Source organism: Scaptodrosophila lebanonensis, unplaced genomic scaffold (genome assembly GCF_003285725.1).
Source record: "Scaptodrosophila lebanonensis strain 11010-0011.00,11010-0021.00 unplaced genomic scaffold, SlebRS2 tig00001415-arrow-pilon, whole genome shotgun sequence".
NCBI classification, from domain to species: domain Eukaryota; kingdom Metazoa; phylum Arthropoda; class Insecta; order Diptera; family Drosophilidae; genus Scaptodrosophila; species Scaptodrosophila lebanonensis.
The window spans coordinates 7,943,910-7,959,186 of record NW_022060742.1 but is presented as its reverse complement, the minus strand read 5'-3'; the positions used below and the strand labels follow the sequence as shown (position 1 = coordinate 7,959,186).

Here is a 15,277-nt window from a genome sequence, read left to right as displayed (position 1 = left end):
AATTTATATTGTTGACTTTTATCAGTCGAGCGCCAGCAAGGCACAACAAATTTTTGAACAAAGCCGAATCAGTGCGGGCGCTCTCTTGCCTTATCAGCAACACGTGTAATGAATGCCTAAACTGTCATTATCACCTAACCGTGGAGTATGTTTTTCGTTGTCATGTCAGCAAATATTGTGAAAAGATATCAAGTTTTCTGGCCGTGGCACACTGCTCCCATTGCCTCCATTCCTGGTTGCAAATAAGATTTATGGCTCGTATGAGCAACACCATGCCACCGTACCACACACGCCACGCCATGCCGCAAGCGCAAAACCAACGCCTACGCCTACGAATACGCCGATGCGAGACCCAGAAACCAAAAAGTAGGCAGCCATCCAGCCACCATGAATGCCGGATGCTGCGGACTTTAATGCGTGCGGCATTTGCCGCGGGCTAGCGCTTTAGTCTGTCTCTCCTTCTTTTTGACTCGCTGCCTGTATGTCTGTCTGTCTGTCTGTCTGCCTGTCTGTCTGGCACGCAATGTCCCTGACAATGGCATAATGTGACACACATCAAAATTTATGTAGCTGTTTATGTGTATGATTGTGTTTGTAAGGGGGAGGAGCTGGGGTATGGTGGCGATGGGCGCGTGACATTCCAGAGATGGTCACGCAATCGAACATCAAACGCTCAAACTTTCATGATAAAAAAAGGAAATGATTTATGTGTGTGGGGGTTTTTTTGTGAAAACCTCAAATACCTTCTAAATAAATTATTTATTAAAGATGCACAATAGGTAATTTGTATCGTAGTTAGTTTTGCAATGAAAGTAGCCCTTAGGTGTGGCCAGACAGGCTTTAACTCTAAATAACTGTTTAAATTTACAAAAGGCTTTTTTTGGGATTTATTATTGTAGAAAAATGTGTTTTAATTTGTCTGTTTAATCATAAGGTTCGCTAATGTTTTACAAAGACTGACTTTAACTCTTTATTTAAACAAGTTATGAGAACGAAAGAAATATCAATAAATCTTTAAACAAAGTAAGGTAAGCATTCTGAATTATAGCGCCCATTAAAGCCCACTGACCCGCTTTATAAAGTCTCTTACTCTATATGGTAGTCTTTAATCGCTGTTTTCACGCATTTCACACTCCCCTCACCTGTGTTTGTTTCTAAACAAATACGAGCTATAAAGCCACTGAAATTTGAATGAATTTATGGGCTAACAACAAACTTTCAACAGGCAACTACCAGTGGCCAAAATGCCAGTGGCGGTAGCGTTTGGCACTCCAGCAGTCATGCCAACGGGTAAGGTATGCGGAAAACTGAGACTGGTCCAGTGAGCAGACGTTGGCTCGCGGGCTGCCTGCCTGCCTTGCCTGCCTGCCTGCCTGCCTTGCCTGCCTGCCTTGCCTGCCTGGCAGGCTGTCTCCACTTTGCATTCAAACGTTGCTCATACGCCCTGTGGCGGGCTCATAAAGAAATAGCGTGTGCGCGTTCGCTTGCAAATTTCGCTGTTTATATTTATGCGAATGCCAGCAACAAGAACAACAGTAGCTGTAGCTGAAACAATAACAACAATGCACGCACATTGATAGAACGTCTTGTGTGGAGTTACTGGAACATTGTCTGCCAGAACAGCGCAATAAGTCATAAAAAGCAAAAGTTGTAAAGGGCTCTTAACTTTCACTTTCATCTTGGCGGACAGACCCACTGAGCGACTGAACGACTGACTGGCTGACTGGCTGACTGACTGAATGACTGTCTGACTCGCAGACTTGCAGACCGATTCGCCGCTGTTGTTGTTGTTGTTGTCCACTTCCACTTGCCTGACGCTTAACTTGGGCATGAATGGCAAAGTGAAATTACAATGGCCTGTCGACTGGCGAGGGAGGGATGGCGAGTGTCTGAATGGGAAGGACACCGCCCTACGGTTGCGCCATGCTTGTAATTGCAGCGCCTGGTGGGGCATTCGCTGCGCATAAATAAGCGAGCAAATGTAAGTGATGGACTTTATTTTAATATTGGTTGGCCGCCTTTGTTGCCGCCACAGCGTATTGCGTTCTTTAATATTTCACAATTCGTGTTCAGCTTTTCTCTTCTGGCTCTTTTTTTTTAATATTAACATTTTATATGTGTGCGCGTATGCATATTTATTTGGGCTGCTTTTTATGAGCTTCATACATATATACGTATACTATATATATGTATATCTCTTATTTTTTATTTTGCCGCGCAAAGTAATGAAATGAAATGATATCTGTGCTGGTCAGCTGCCGCTAATGAGAATATGCTTTAAATGTAAATTGAGTTGTGGCCGTAGAAAGAGAAGGAGGACATTGCTGGCATTTTGGCATTTTGGCACTTAAAGCATCTGCTTTATGGGAATAGATAATTTTCGGCGCTTAATGAATTTGTTAGCCTGAACTTTAGGGCCTGACATCTCAGTATCGTGTCAGGGCGCGACAGTCCAGGGGCCCAAAAAAATAACGAAAAATAAAACAAACTTTGGCGCCTTATCAACGACTTGCGCTGGGAATGTTAGACTATGCCAGTTAGCCAATTCTAACTGGCTACCCTTTTCAATTTGCTGATACAATTAAAGGCTATACTTATATGTGTGTGTATGTGGGGCGAAGCACTGCTTTTCGCTTTTTGCTTTTTCCTGCTCCTCTGCTTTCTAATAAACCATAAGCCATGTTGTTGAGTCCCATGTTAACTTGACCGGCGTCATGTCCACCCAATTGTTTCTTTTTTATAAACTGCAACGCTACACTCAGAGGAAAACTTTTAACAGGATTAATATTTATTTCCAATCAATTGCCCCAATTAAAACGAGTATTTAGCGTACCTTTTATTCTTCTTTGCGATTAGATGTTTCTATTAATCACTATAAATAATTTATAGAATAACAAATAAGATGCCATATGATAACAAATGTTTTGAAATGTTTTGCTTCTCCTAATGTAAAAAGGATGTTTAATCATGAACCATCTGAAATCAATATAAATATCAGTGCTGACCCTTTTACCCTACAACCTCAGCCTATAGTGAATAACTATAACTTTCCTTTCTGTACTTTCTATACAATTTCGTACATTTACTTACGCATAAGAATTCGATTCGTGAACAAAAGCCTGCATTAATTTGTATGTACTATATGTATTGATAAATCTATATTCAACTTGAAATCAATGTTACTATTAAGGATTTAAAGTAATTACTACAAGTATATCGTATATTGTTTCTCTGCGTGTAGTGGAGGAGCACATTTGCGGCAGCGACGTTCAAAGGAACGCATATTTTTACGTTTATCGCTGCGAAGTTGCGCAAATCGCCATAAATCTTTGGGCTGATTTATGTCGCCGACTGGCATTGGCCTAAAATTTATCGCAACGCGCAATGCTTTCACATGATGACAGGCAACGCCGAAGTTGGCACTGGCTGGCCAACGCGATTGTCAGCGGCTACTACTATTTCAGGGGGCTTTCGTGGCGGAGGGGGTCTTTGGGATTGGCGGCTTAACTTTTGCCATTTGCTGCGTCTATGAAAAGACAAGCGTATCCTTTTTCAACGCTCTGTTGCCGTCTTAAAGGCAAACATTACGTATACGCGATGTAGGCCCAGCCTTGGCTCTGTGTGTGTGTAACTTTGTGTGTCTGCTTAATTATCGTCATCGTCACCACTTCTCGGCTGCCTCTGCACACAGCCTTGGCCGCTAGTCTCGATGCCGTTTTGTGTGACTTCTGTCGGAAATTAATTTCCTTGCGGCGCATTTCCACAAACACACACACCACCCATACGCACACACACAGGCACACAGGCACATGCTCACCCACACAAATACGTTTGCATTTGCTGCAAAATGTTTTCACCCTAGCCTCCACATTCCCATATGATTGTGTGCGTCAGCCTTGCGCTCTGCATTTTTGCTTTTCTGTTTTATTTTTTTCTTTGCATTCTAGGCCTGTATTTACGTTTAATTTTGTATGAATAACGGAAATTTGCGGCCTTCCGACATTTTAAATTGCCATTAAAGCGCCTGTAAATAGCGGACGCGTGCGGGCCATTTACACACAAATCCAGCAACAACAAAAATCGTAAAGCTGCAACAAGATACAAAAAAACAAAAGTTGAATATGGAAAAAAAGTGCTCGCGGCTTTGGATAATAATGGCGTGTAGTCGAACTGATAAATAAATCATTTTAAATGGCGCAAAGTTATTGTTCTGATTGATTTTGATTTGAGTTGAGTTGAGCATTTGATTTTGTTAGAGGGCCCCTGAATGGATGCATAGACAAACGTAAAGTGCCTCAGCCACATCAAAGCAACAATGGCTCTATTTATATAGCCCCTGGATATTGAAATTTGCCATGCCTATTAGGTCAACAATTTTCAAGTATTGTTGTGTAGAAACAATAATACATTTTTATTGCTTCCAATGACATTAAGAGCAGTACTTTTATTGCAGCCAAATCAATACAAATGCAATTATTAAATTTGATTTTTGTATTGTATTTGTAAAATAGAAAAGGTCACGTCTTGCTGCTTGCACTGTGCTTCGAGAGCGCCTCCTTGCTGAATGCGATGTATTTTAATTGCACTGCAGTGCTTGTTGATGGAGTATGTATTGCCTTTAGTTGTATAGGGTTAAGTTTCAGAAATGTGATAGCATAAGGTGGTAAGGCGATTGTTTTAAGCATAATTATTGCTATTTAAAAAAAAAAACAGTATTTCAAACTATTTTCTGTACAATATGGCATGGGTGGGTTTGTCAAACTCGTTTAACGGCCCGGAACGCTACTGTGGACTTGTAAATGGGTAAGTCAAGGGGCAGACAATTGAACTTGAAGACCATGATCATGTTAGCATAGGGAAAACTACTACCTTACCTATCCATTGATGAAGAAGGGTTGCTGAAGCTACAGCACACCTCTTGTGCGCCTATCCTAGACTATCATAGTCTGGGGTAGTCCTTCTCCTTCCAAGAATAAATAAATAAATGTTCTGGTCTTGTGACTTTGTATATTTAGTTCTGATCCTCTGGCCATCTCTGGACCCTACATTTAGAAACGTTTAGTTGATGTTTTTAAGATACATAAAATGTTCTTTTATTCATCTCCTCTACGATTACCTTCTACAAAATGTATCGAGGTAGAACAATTACAAAAATGTCTATAATCAATCTAACAGTATCAAATCCACCCATCTATCTATCTTTCTTTCCATTTATCTATTCATCCATCTATTCAATATCCACCTATCTATCCATCAATCTGTTTATCTAATTACGTGTATATAAACATTACTGAGTGAGCTTTTGTTGAATTAAAATAGATTCAATATGAATACAAAAAAAGTGAACTAAATGTGTGCGTTCGTTTGTTTAGCTGTTGGCCTATAAAAAGGAGATAAACTGTCAGGCTTTAATGTGATTGTCATAAACTAAGAAATCATTATCATAAAGTTTCTACGTGTTATGTTGCTTGTGAGAATACAAATTAGGCCATCGGGGAAGCTCTTATTATACATCAGGGTGTGTTAATACTTAGTAAGCCCGGCTTAAGGGGTGAGTACATAAAATTGAAGCCAACAAATATAGAAGTAAAATAAATGGGCAAATGTATTTAAGTTCTGATTTACGGACTCATTTGAAATCTGTGTAAAAGCCAGTATGAGAAAAGGGTAGTGAGTTGAGTGTGTTTCTATAAATAGCGGCTACTTGTTGTCATCAAAATGAACACAGATTAAAGTAGATTACTATAATTCTGCATTTCGAGATAATGGAAATACAAATGCCATTTCGCTTCAAAATTAAGCATAGGAAATCTTTTACATGTATTGAGAGCAAATATTTTTGTTTCTTTAAAAGGAAAAAAAAATTTCAATGAAGTTAATGAAAGCGTAGAACCAACCTGAAGTCTAAAGTGCTTATTGATTTTAATTAAAGTCACATTATAATTTGACAAATTCGCATGAAAATTTGTTGCCTGTCTGCCGAAAACTTAGGTCGTTACAATTTTTATAAAATTCCGAACGACAGCTAGTGTCATATACTTATGTGGTACACAAGAATCAGATACCAACATCTAATTGTGTCAAGTTACTGTACGTAAATAGAAAAAAAGGTGGCGCCTCGGAGAAACAGCCTGTCTGAAGTAGTCGCCATTAGTACCACTTAGTTTGTTTGAGGGACAAAATAGCAGAGGCCAGCAAATGGCCTAAAATATGAGTCATATTAAAGCAAATGCGGCGTTAGTTTATTTGTATACTTATGAGATTGTATGCCATATTTGATTATACAAATGTGGCAAATGCCAATGGCATGAGCACGGCGGGGCTCCGATCTGGTCTGGTCTGGTCTGGTCCGGTCAGTCTGTGCGGCGACAGCTGTTTGGCTTTTATTGTCTCAACAAATTGGCAATTATTGTCAATAAATTGCGTATGTGGGCGAGTGTGGGTGTGTCTAGCTTACCTTTTTTTTGGCTCATGGCCCCAAAGCTAATATGCTCATATTTTGTCTCTAATGTGGTCCCATTTAGGTCAGGTTCATAAGCAACTCGAAATGAACAGTGATGGCTGGCTGGCAGCCACAATTGTTGCATTGTTGATTGCCCTTCATCTGGCATCTCTTACAATCAGTTTCGAGATGTGCAAATATTTAGGGTAAGACGAACAACACATACATACATAGCACAGGTTAGCCACATACAGCTTCTGACTCTGGCACTCAGACATAAAATAAACAGCAGACGAGTTGACGTTGTGGCGACTAAATAGCAACAATAACATCAACAACATTGGCTAACAAATGCACTTACGAAAATCGAGTATGGCCGCTAAGATTTGAAAGCGAAAGATTCGAAATGCATGAAAACATTCTATTTAATAAAAAAGCAATCGTTTAATGGAGAGTGAAAACCTCTCTATATAGAGAATAAAATTAATTGGAATTTGGTTATATATATTTTTTTGTATGGTTATATGAATAGCAAAAAACAACAAAAATGCAAAAGATTTAATAAAAAATATGTATATATTTATAAAATTTACAAACAAAGAATGTATGAATGAAAAAATATAGTTATTAGATTTATTAAAGCAACGGGAGTCGGAACATCTGACCCGATGGGGCAAGATTTATGAGAATTATTAGCTATGCCCCAACTCACAGCCGTTCCTGGTCAGAGCTTCTGGAGATGATTACAAAGAGAGGCTTTTATCAAGGAAGGAGACAGTTCGTTTGAGAGCAGGTGAACATTTTCATTGTAAATTAAACATAAAACCTGAAAAGGATTGCGCGATGCATAATCAGTTGTACATCTGTCAAGGAAAAGGGGAGGACAATTTCTTGTTATTCTGCGAGTAACTGATGACCTAAAAGGGAGGGAGAATTGACAGTACCGACAATAAGTATGTGGAGAAACAGTTCGTAAAGGAAGATTTATGAGCGGAAGTCTGCTTGAGTAGGGTGGAAAATGAACGTTGGGATCCTAGCTTAAGCCACGAAAAGCAAAAAAAAAGAATTTTTTGTTCTGAGCAGACTCAATTCTATGCGTTTTACTTAGTATAGGCCGCACTAGTGAAAAGTTTCTAGTAATTACGCCGCACTTATTTATTTTACAGTAATGAAACACTTCAATTCTGTATTTTCACGGCATAAATTTACTTTTTGATTACCTAAATAATAAGCATTGTCTTCCTGTTTTATTTTAGATCTTCATTTTACAAATTATTACTATGTTTATAATTTTAAGTTTTCAAAAATAATAAAGCAACAAGAGTTATATTTGTAAATGTAAATTAGATAAAAGGTACCCCTTATAATTTATGCAAAAACTTACTGAATAATCAGAAAAAAGTTTAAGTCTGTTATCAAAATGCCCAATCGATATTTGTTTATTATGCTTGATTTTTCATTTTTTCTTTGTTAGCTTTTACAACTTGTTGAGCAAGGCTGAGAATTTCACGAAAAACAGCGAACTTCAGAACAGATTAACGGAAAGTAAAACTAACAAGAGAGAACGCTACAGTCGAGCAAGCCCGACAGTGTAATACCCTGTACCCAGGTAAACTTCCGTCACTGAGTTATATGCGCCCATAGCAGCAGCAAAAAGAGGAAGAAGAAGAGCGAACTTGCTGCTGCAGTTTGGTGGGGTTGTACTGGCGAGGATTTGTTTTGCTAATAACTTTTCTTAGAATTGACCGAATTGAATAAAATTTTATACAACAGTAGACAATTATATATAAATTATGTGTGCAAAGTTTGGTTTAGGTAGCATTTGAAATGTGGACGCTATTAACGAAATTCTGTAGCGGGGGAAGGGGGGGAAATTAAAAAAAAAAACATAAACTCGTTCTTACTCGGACCTAGGAGAATCTGGATGCCAACTTTGGTTATTCTAGCTTTTATAGTTTCTGAGATCCTCGCGTTCATCCAGACGGACGGACAGACGGACGGACAGACGGACGGACATGTCTAGATCGATTTCTCTCGTCATGCTGATCAAGAATATATATACTTTATGGGGTCGGAGATGCTTCCTTCTATATGTTACATACTTTGCACAAACCTAATATACCCTTTTTACCCTACGGGTACAGGGTATAAAAAGAGGAAGAAGAAGAGCGAACTTGTTTCTGCAGTTTGGGGGGGTTGTACTGGCGAGAATTCGTTTTGCTAATTACTTTTCTTAGAATTGACCGAATTGAATAAAATTATAAACAACAATGGTAGACAATTATATATAAATTATGTGTGCAAAGTTTGGTTTAGGTAGCATTTGAAATGTGGACGCTATTGACGAAATTCTGTAGCGGGGGAAGGGGGGGAAAAAAATAAAATAAACTCGTCCTTTCTCGGACCTAGGAGAATCTGGATGCCAACTTTGGTTATTCTAGCTTTTATAGTTTCTGAGATCCTCGCGTTCATCCAGACGGACGGACAGACGGACAGACGGACGGACGGACAGACGGACGGACGGACGGACATGTCTAGATCGATTTCTCTCGTCATGCTGATTCAGAATATATATACTTTATGGGGTCGGAGATGCTTCCTTCTGCATGTTACATACTTTGCACAAACCTAATATACCCTTTTTACCCTACGGGTACAGGGTATAAAAATGATACATCACATTATCACATTATTAGTTTGCAGTGTACAGAGAAGGTGCTGCAATTAAAAGCGTTGCAAAGCAGCTTTGTGCTGGCTCAGAGCTAGGACCGTTAGCGGTGGAGCAGTTGTTGGCAGAAATCCGACGGAAACCGGCACGGTTTGACCAGAGTAGTGTTTGCTTTTGACTTAAAGCCTGTTAGATATGCAAATGATACGCGCCATTGGTGAGAGGCCGGCAGCGGCATGTCAAATGCAACTAAATCAATATGGCAGTGAGTGGGCACCAACAACATCCTTGCACGATACTGGGTGCTGACTTCGAAGGCAAATCTATATGCATGAACGCCCATTTCAACACATTTTTCACATTAACTGTCGGCGTTGGCAGTAATTTTCAATATGTGTGAGTGTGTGGGCATATGTGGGATCACTCCCATGTGTATGTGTATGTAGGTGTGTGTGTGTGTAGACAGACAACAAATCACTATCTATTTCGCAGCATGGTTGCAATAACAACAGCTTCGATAAGCAGCTGTATATGTGCTTATATAGTGCTTACATTTGATAGATCGACAACAGATTAGGATTGAAATTGGGATTGAAAGTTGCGATGGCATTTGCTGCATAAGATTGCTTGTGCCAAGAGAAGGCGTGGGAATGCAACACTTCCGTACTACCCTTTAAATAAACAGCAATAATTTATCGCGTGTCAAAGCACAATACAAAAAATTGCAAGCATTTTTCACCTTTGCATTTCTATACGCTTTATTCGAAAGGTCAATGGGAAGATCTTGCTGTCCAATACACAGCATGATGAGACGACTCAATGAAAAAAATACACATGTATGATAAGAGAAGTATTTAATATTCAATAAACAGCATGATGAGACGACTCAATGAAAAAATACACATGTATGATAAGAGAAGTATTTAATATTCAATAGTATAGTAAATGTATTGAAAACTTTCGCACTCCATGTTCTTTTCACAAATTGCTGTTCAAAATAATAAGTAAAATGAAATAAATTGATATCAAATTCTTGTCATTAACTTTGTTATGTGAATTTTATTTAACCATAAGTGGTCGGCATTTCAAAACGTTTTTGTAAAATTCGTTACTGAACAGATTTGGCTACCTTGGTACGTTTACTTTGTTGTTGTTAAGCCAATTTTTAACTAGCTTCGAGGTGTATTTTGGTTCGTTATCCCAACTCAGATCCAACTAAGAACCATCTTGGGGGTATATTTTTCTCAGCATATGGTTTTCCATAAAATTAATTATTCGAAGCGTCTGCACGATGACGCAGTACAAAATTATCATAAACATATGCCTAACTTTAATAAAAGAACAAATATGTGAATCAATAAATTTATTCTGCATTTATTAAATAATAATAATAATAATTATAATCCATTTATTTGAATGAGAATTACAACGTCCTATATATAATAATACTAATTATAATCCATTTCTTTGAATGAGAATTATAAGGTCCTATCAATATTCAGATCAAATTTATTAAGAACTAAGTATAATAAGTATAATAATAATTATAATACATTTATTTGATTGAGAATTAAATCGTCCTATCCATATTCAGATCAAATTTATTAAGAACTAAGTATAGTTATTTACGATATCGGAAACAAATGTGGCAGTTATAAATGTCTTATGATAGCCTTGGGCTATATCGAAATCGATGTTTTGTAATCTCTAAAAAAAAAAAAGTTATTTTAGAAGAAACTACTTAAGTATAATCTTTGTAGAGTGTATGCAGAAGCTGTTCCCGCATGTTGCTGGCGTTTAAAATATTTGCCAAAGTGGGAAAAGAAAAATTGCAAATGGAAAGCAAAGACTAAAATCTGAATTCCCTTTGCACTGGCATTAACAGGAGGTATTGTAGAAGTGGAAAAAACTGAAGAATAGGTATATGGATATTTCCTGTTGTGCAGCTTGAAAAATTAAAGTTGATTTCCGTCTTTGGCCCGATTGTGTTTTGTATGCCATGATGGTGATGGCTGCATCCAAATCCACATCACGCAGCAAAGGCATTCCTTATAGAATTTCTACGACTACTTATTTGCCTTGCTTCATTTTTGCATTTTTCTGTTGCTTGGCAAACCAAAGCCCCCTCCCTCACGCCTCTTCTGCATAGCATGAAGTTTTTGCCTTGCTCAAGTTTTATGTACAGTTTTTCTTTATCATTTTTGATTTATGTAACTGTTTTTATTATTTTCGTATTGCTTGAGCTCCAGTTGCAGCACCAGCAGCCGCAGAGTGGGGCCATGCCTCACCAGCGCCATCGACCCCTCGTCTGCCCACGCTCTGATTGTGTTGAAATCACAAGAGTTTTAACTCAACTTGTTTGCTTGCTTCGGTTTTTTTTTTTTTTTTTGATTTTCAGGGGAAGGGTGAGCCCCTCGATATTTTCGTTTTTTCCCTCTGTTTTTGGGGCACAACGTATCACATTTTGTGCGTTGCACAGAATTTCGTATTTCGTATTCCATTTTGGCCAAAAACTTTTACCCACATTTTGATGGATAGGGGGAGTGCTGTAAGATTTTCTATGAATTTGTTGTTGTTGTTCGACGAAAATTTGATTTCTGCTGTGTTTGTTGTGGGTTTTAAAATGATTATGGATTCGGCATTGTGAAAACTTTCATTTTGCACTGTGCTGGTCAACAACAATATCCATTTGAATGCTGGGCAGACTGCCTTCGAACAATGCCAGCCATTTGCGTTAATGAATGCGTTTTATATTTCACACACGCATCTCTCAATTAGACCATTTAGACAAATGACAAATGTGCAGCAAATCCAATGTTTTGTTTGTGTGTGTGTGTGTGTGTGTGTGTGTGAGTCGCTTAAACACTTGAGTGGGAACATAGACATAGTCTGAGACCCACAATCAGACAATTGTCAGCACATGTTGACAAGGCAATGCACTTGGGCTTGGGGATTCTCTGTTCGTTCACACATCCTGGTATTGTCTGCCAGGCACACGCATGCCAATAACAAAAAGCTTTATAAGTGCCTCCGCCTGAGCGATCTAGCAACAAATTGTTGGCATTTTTGCTCGTTCTTCTTCTTTTTTGACTCTCTTAGAGACCACAAATTTTGCCCTTACTTTCGGCGTTTTTCACGGGCGTTGAGCGACATTGTCGTCGCTGCACAGTGACTGGAAATTGAATTTTTGAAAAATCGTATAAATAGTTTAAATTTTTTGGTGAATGACATGAGTTGAATAGCTCTTCGGCTATGTTGTCTAGCTAAAAATGTTATTTTTTATACCCTGTACCCGTAGGGTAAAAAGGGTATATTAGGTTTGTGCAAAGTATGTAACATACAGAAGGAAGCATCTCCGACCCCATAAAGTATATATATTCTTGATCAGCATGACGAGAGAAATCGATCTAGACATGTCCGTCCGTCCGTCTGTCCGTCCGTCTGGATGAACGCGAGGATTTCAGAAACTATAAAAGCTAGAATAACCAAAGTTGGCATCCAGATTCTCCTAAGTCCGAGTAAGGACGAGTTTATTTTATTTTTTGGAATTTCCCCCCCCTTCCCCCGCTACAGAATTTCGTCAATAGCGTCCACATTTCAAATGGTACCTAAACCAAACTCTGCACACATAATTTATATATAATTGTCTACTGTTGTTCAAAATTTTATTCAATTCGGTCAATTCTAAGAAAAGTTATTAGCGAAACAAATTCTCGCCAGTACAACCCCACCAAACTGCAGCAACAAGTTTGCTCTTCTTCTATTACACTGTCGGGCTTGCTCGACTGTAGCGTTCTCTCTTGTTATCATTTATTAATGTCCGAATTTAAACCGATGTTTTTTTATTGCATTATTGGAATTTAAGTGTTTGCATAGATTTTGAAATTGTGTGATTGATTTAAATGAGCTGTTGTTTCCGTTCGTGAAGAAGTTGTACATGTGAAGGTGAAGATTATATTTGAGGCGTTTTCAACCATTTCTCAGGAGTCGTGGGCTGATAAGAGAGATATTGCCTTTGTAATGATGAACCCGTGGGGGGGGGGGGGTCATTAAGCTCCTTATTATTTCTATTTACGGCGTTGTTATAGTATTCTGTTTCCCATTGAGCTTGGATTGATTTACGTATTACATTGATGGCATCGTTGTTTGTCCACTTTACTGAATGAACGACCCTTGGCTATGTTATCAAGTTTACACTGTTATTTCGTATCATATTAATATCAGAATTCAAAGAAAGTCTATTCTGTATAAACTGTTTTGACACAAAAACTGTGAGCTTGTGTTTATGAGCATAATTCCTTCTATAATTCAATTGATAACTATTTATTTCGTAGATATTTATTTGGTTTCTATTCATAGACCAGAATCACAGTGCAACACAGTGACGACTGTCTGCACTTACAGGCCGCACAATGAAATATTAATAAATTCCATTACTAAAGAAAACACACTCGAGTGCGCAGCAACATCAATGGCATTGGCAACACATACTCAGACACTCACATACTCACTCCTACACTCCTACACACAATCAGAGCACAAAAAAGCTCTGCTCTAAAGCATTTTACTTTTGCCACGCAGACAATTTTCAATTGAAGTTCGGATGGAGGGCTGCGGGATGTGGAAATAGCGAGAAGCGGCAGCGGCAGCCGCATGTTTATACAAGTTGGCTTTTCAATTCAATCTAGAAAATATATATAGTGCTAGTATCGCATATAGACATCTACAGAAAAGCATTCATAGCAGACTTACAATATTTTCTATTTTGTATTTTGTATGTGTCTACTGGGGCTGAGGTTTGCTAGTTGGCCCTCCTTTCGCTCTACTTCGAATATTGCGACGAGTACTAAGTATTTGCTTTTTTGCCGAGTTTATTGACTCTTGTCAATAATGCTTAGTGTTTATAAACAGCAAATATAACTCGAAGAGCTGCGTGAGTTTATTAAACACGCTGAGAAACTTGTCTGCAAACTGAAAACTTTAATGAGTTTTATAACGAAATTGGTCGCTTATCGGCAACAAGAATGGGAATTAAAAGACGGCAAGTATTTGGCGCGTGTGTAAATGGTATTAACAATAATATTTGATTTGGCAAACGACACTCTAAGTGTACGCAGTTTTGAGCGAAGCTTCTTGTTAACAGTACCAATAAGAGAGATAACCGATAATGCTGCTGCCACTGCCACAGATGCTGCCTGCTGCTCTGCAATTAAATGCAAATGGCGTGTGAAAGCCAATTTTGGAAAGTACATAGACAAAAAGTAAGTGCAAGGCAGTCGCACAGCTAATTTGTAGGGGTGGTCGAGCTCTTGCGACAACGAAAGTTGACTGTTCGAAGCGACAATGCCATTGCAAAGTTGTGCTTGAGTGGCTTTCATGGCTGGCCAAAAGTCAGGCAATGATTCGGCATGTTTAACAGTGGAAAGTGCCTTGCAGCATAGTCACTTAAATATGTGTTTCAAATATTAAACGTAAGCATAAGACTTGCTTTAAATAGAGCAGTTATTCAGAATTGTTTTAAAGCAGTTATCTGATTAGTTTATAGCTATCAAATAACTTAAATTCTAGCAAATGAAAATTAACAATAACATTCAATTTGCCTGCAATATTTATATTCATATTTATTTATTTTTTTTTTTTTTGACACTCATTGCTCTCACACAGTAGCTAAGAAAGAATGCTGATTTCATAAGAAATTGCAAAAATGTAATTTTGCAAGCAACATAAAAGAAAAGCGAGTATAATGGCCAACTGCTTTGCACAATTCAACAGATTAAGCATTTAATATACATAAATATCTGATGAAATAGAAAATTTAAAAGCCCTAAAATTCAGTCAATTCGAATACAAATCGGAACACTGAGCAGTTGATTGCTGATTGAAGCACTGATAACTTAAATTTATAAATAATATATTCAATTTAAGAGCAAAAGGTTTTTATATATTTTCATGCTTTAAATATACAGTAAACATGGTTTTTAACTGAATTATTAATGCTGTGCTGGCATTAATTAAATTACGATTTTAAAGAAAATAAAAGGAATATGTAATAAGGATATTAGGGATAAAATAATTAGGAACATAAAAGTAATTTCGTATTTAATCATAAATGTGACGTTTGTGCTCTATTGTTATGCATTTTTTTTTTTTTTTTTGATTTTGATAAA

At 37.9% G+C, this 15,277-nt stretch overlaps 1 protein-coding gene across 1 annotated transcript in view; it reads left to right on the top strand.

Moving 5' to 3' along the window:
* LOC115632403 (junctional adhesion molecule A) overlaps positions 1-15,277 on the top strand; it is a 150,145-nt gene that overhangs the window by 23,008 nt on the left and 111,860 nt on the right. The gene's annotated exons all lie outside the window — the stretch shown is intronic.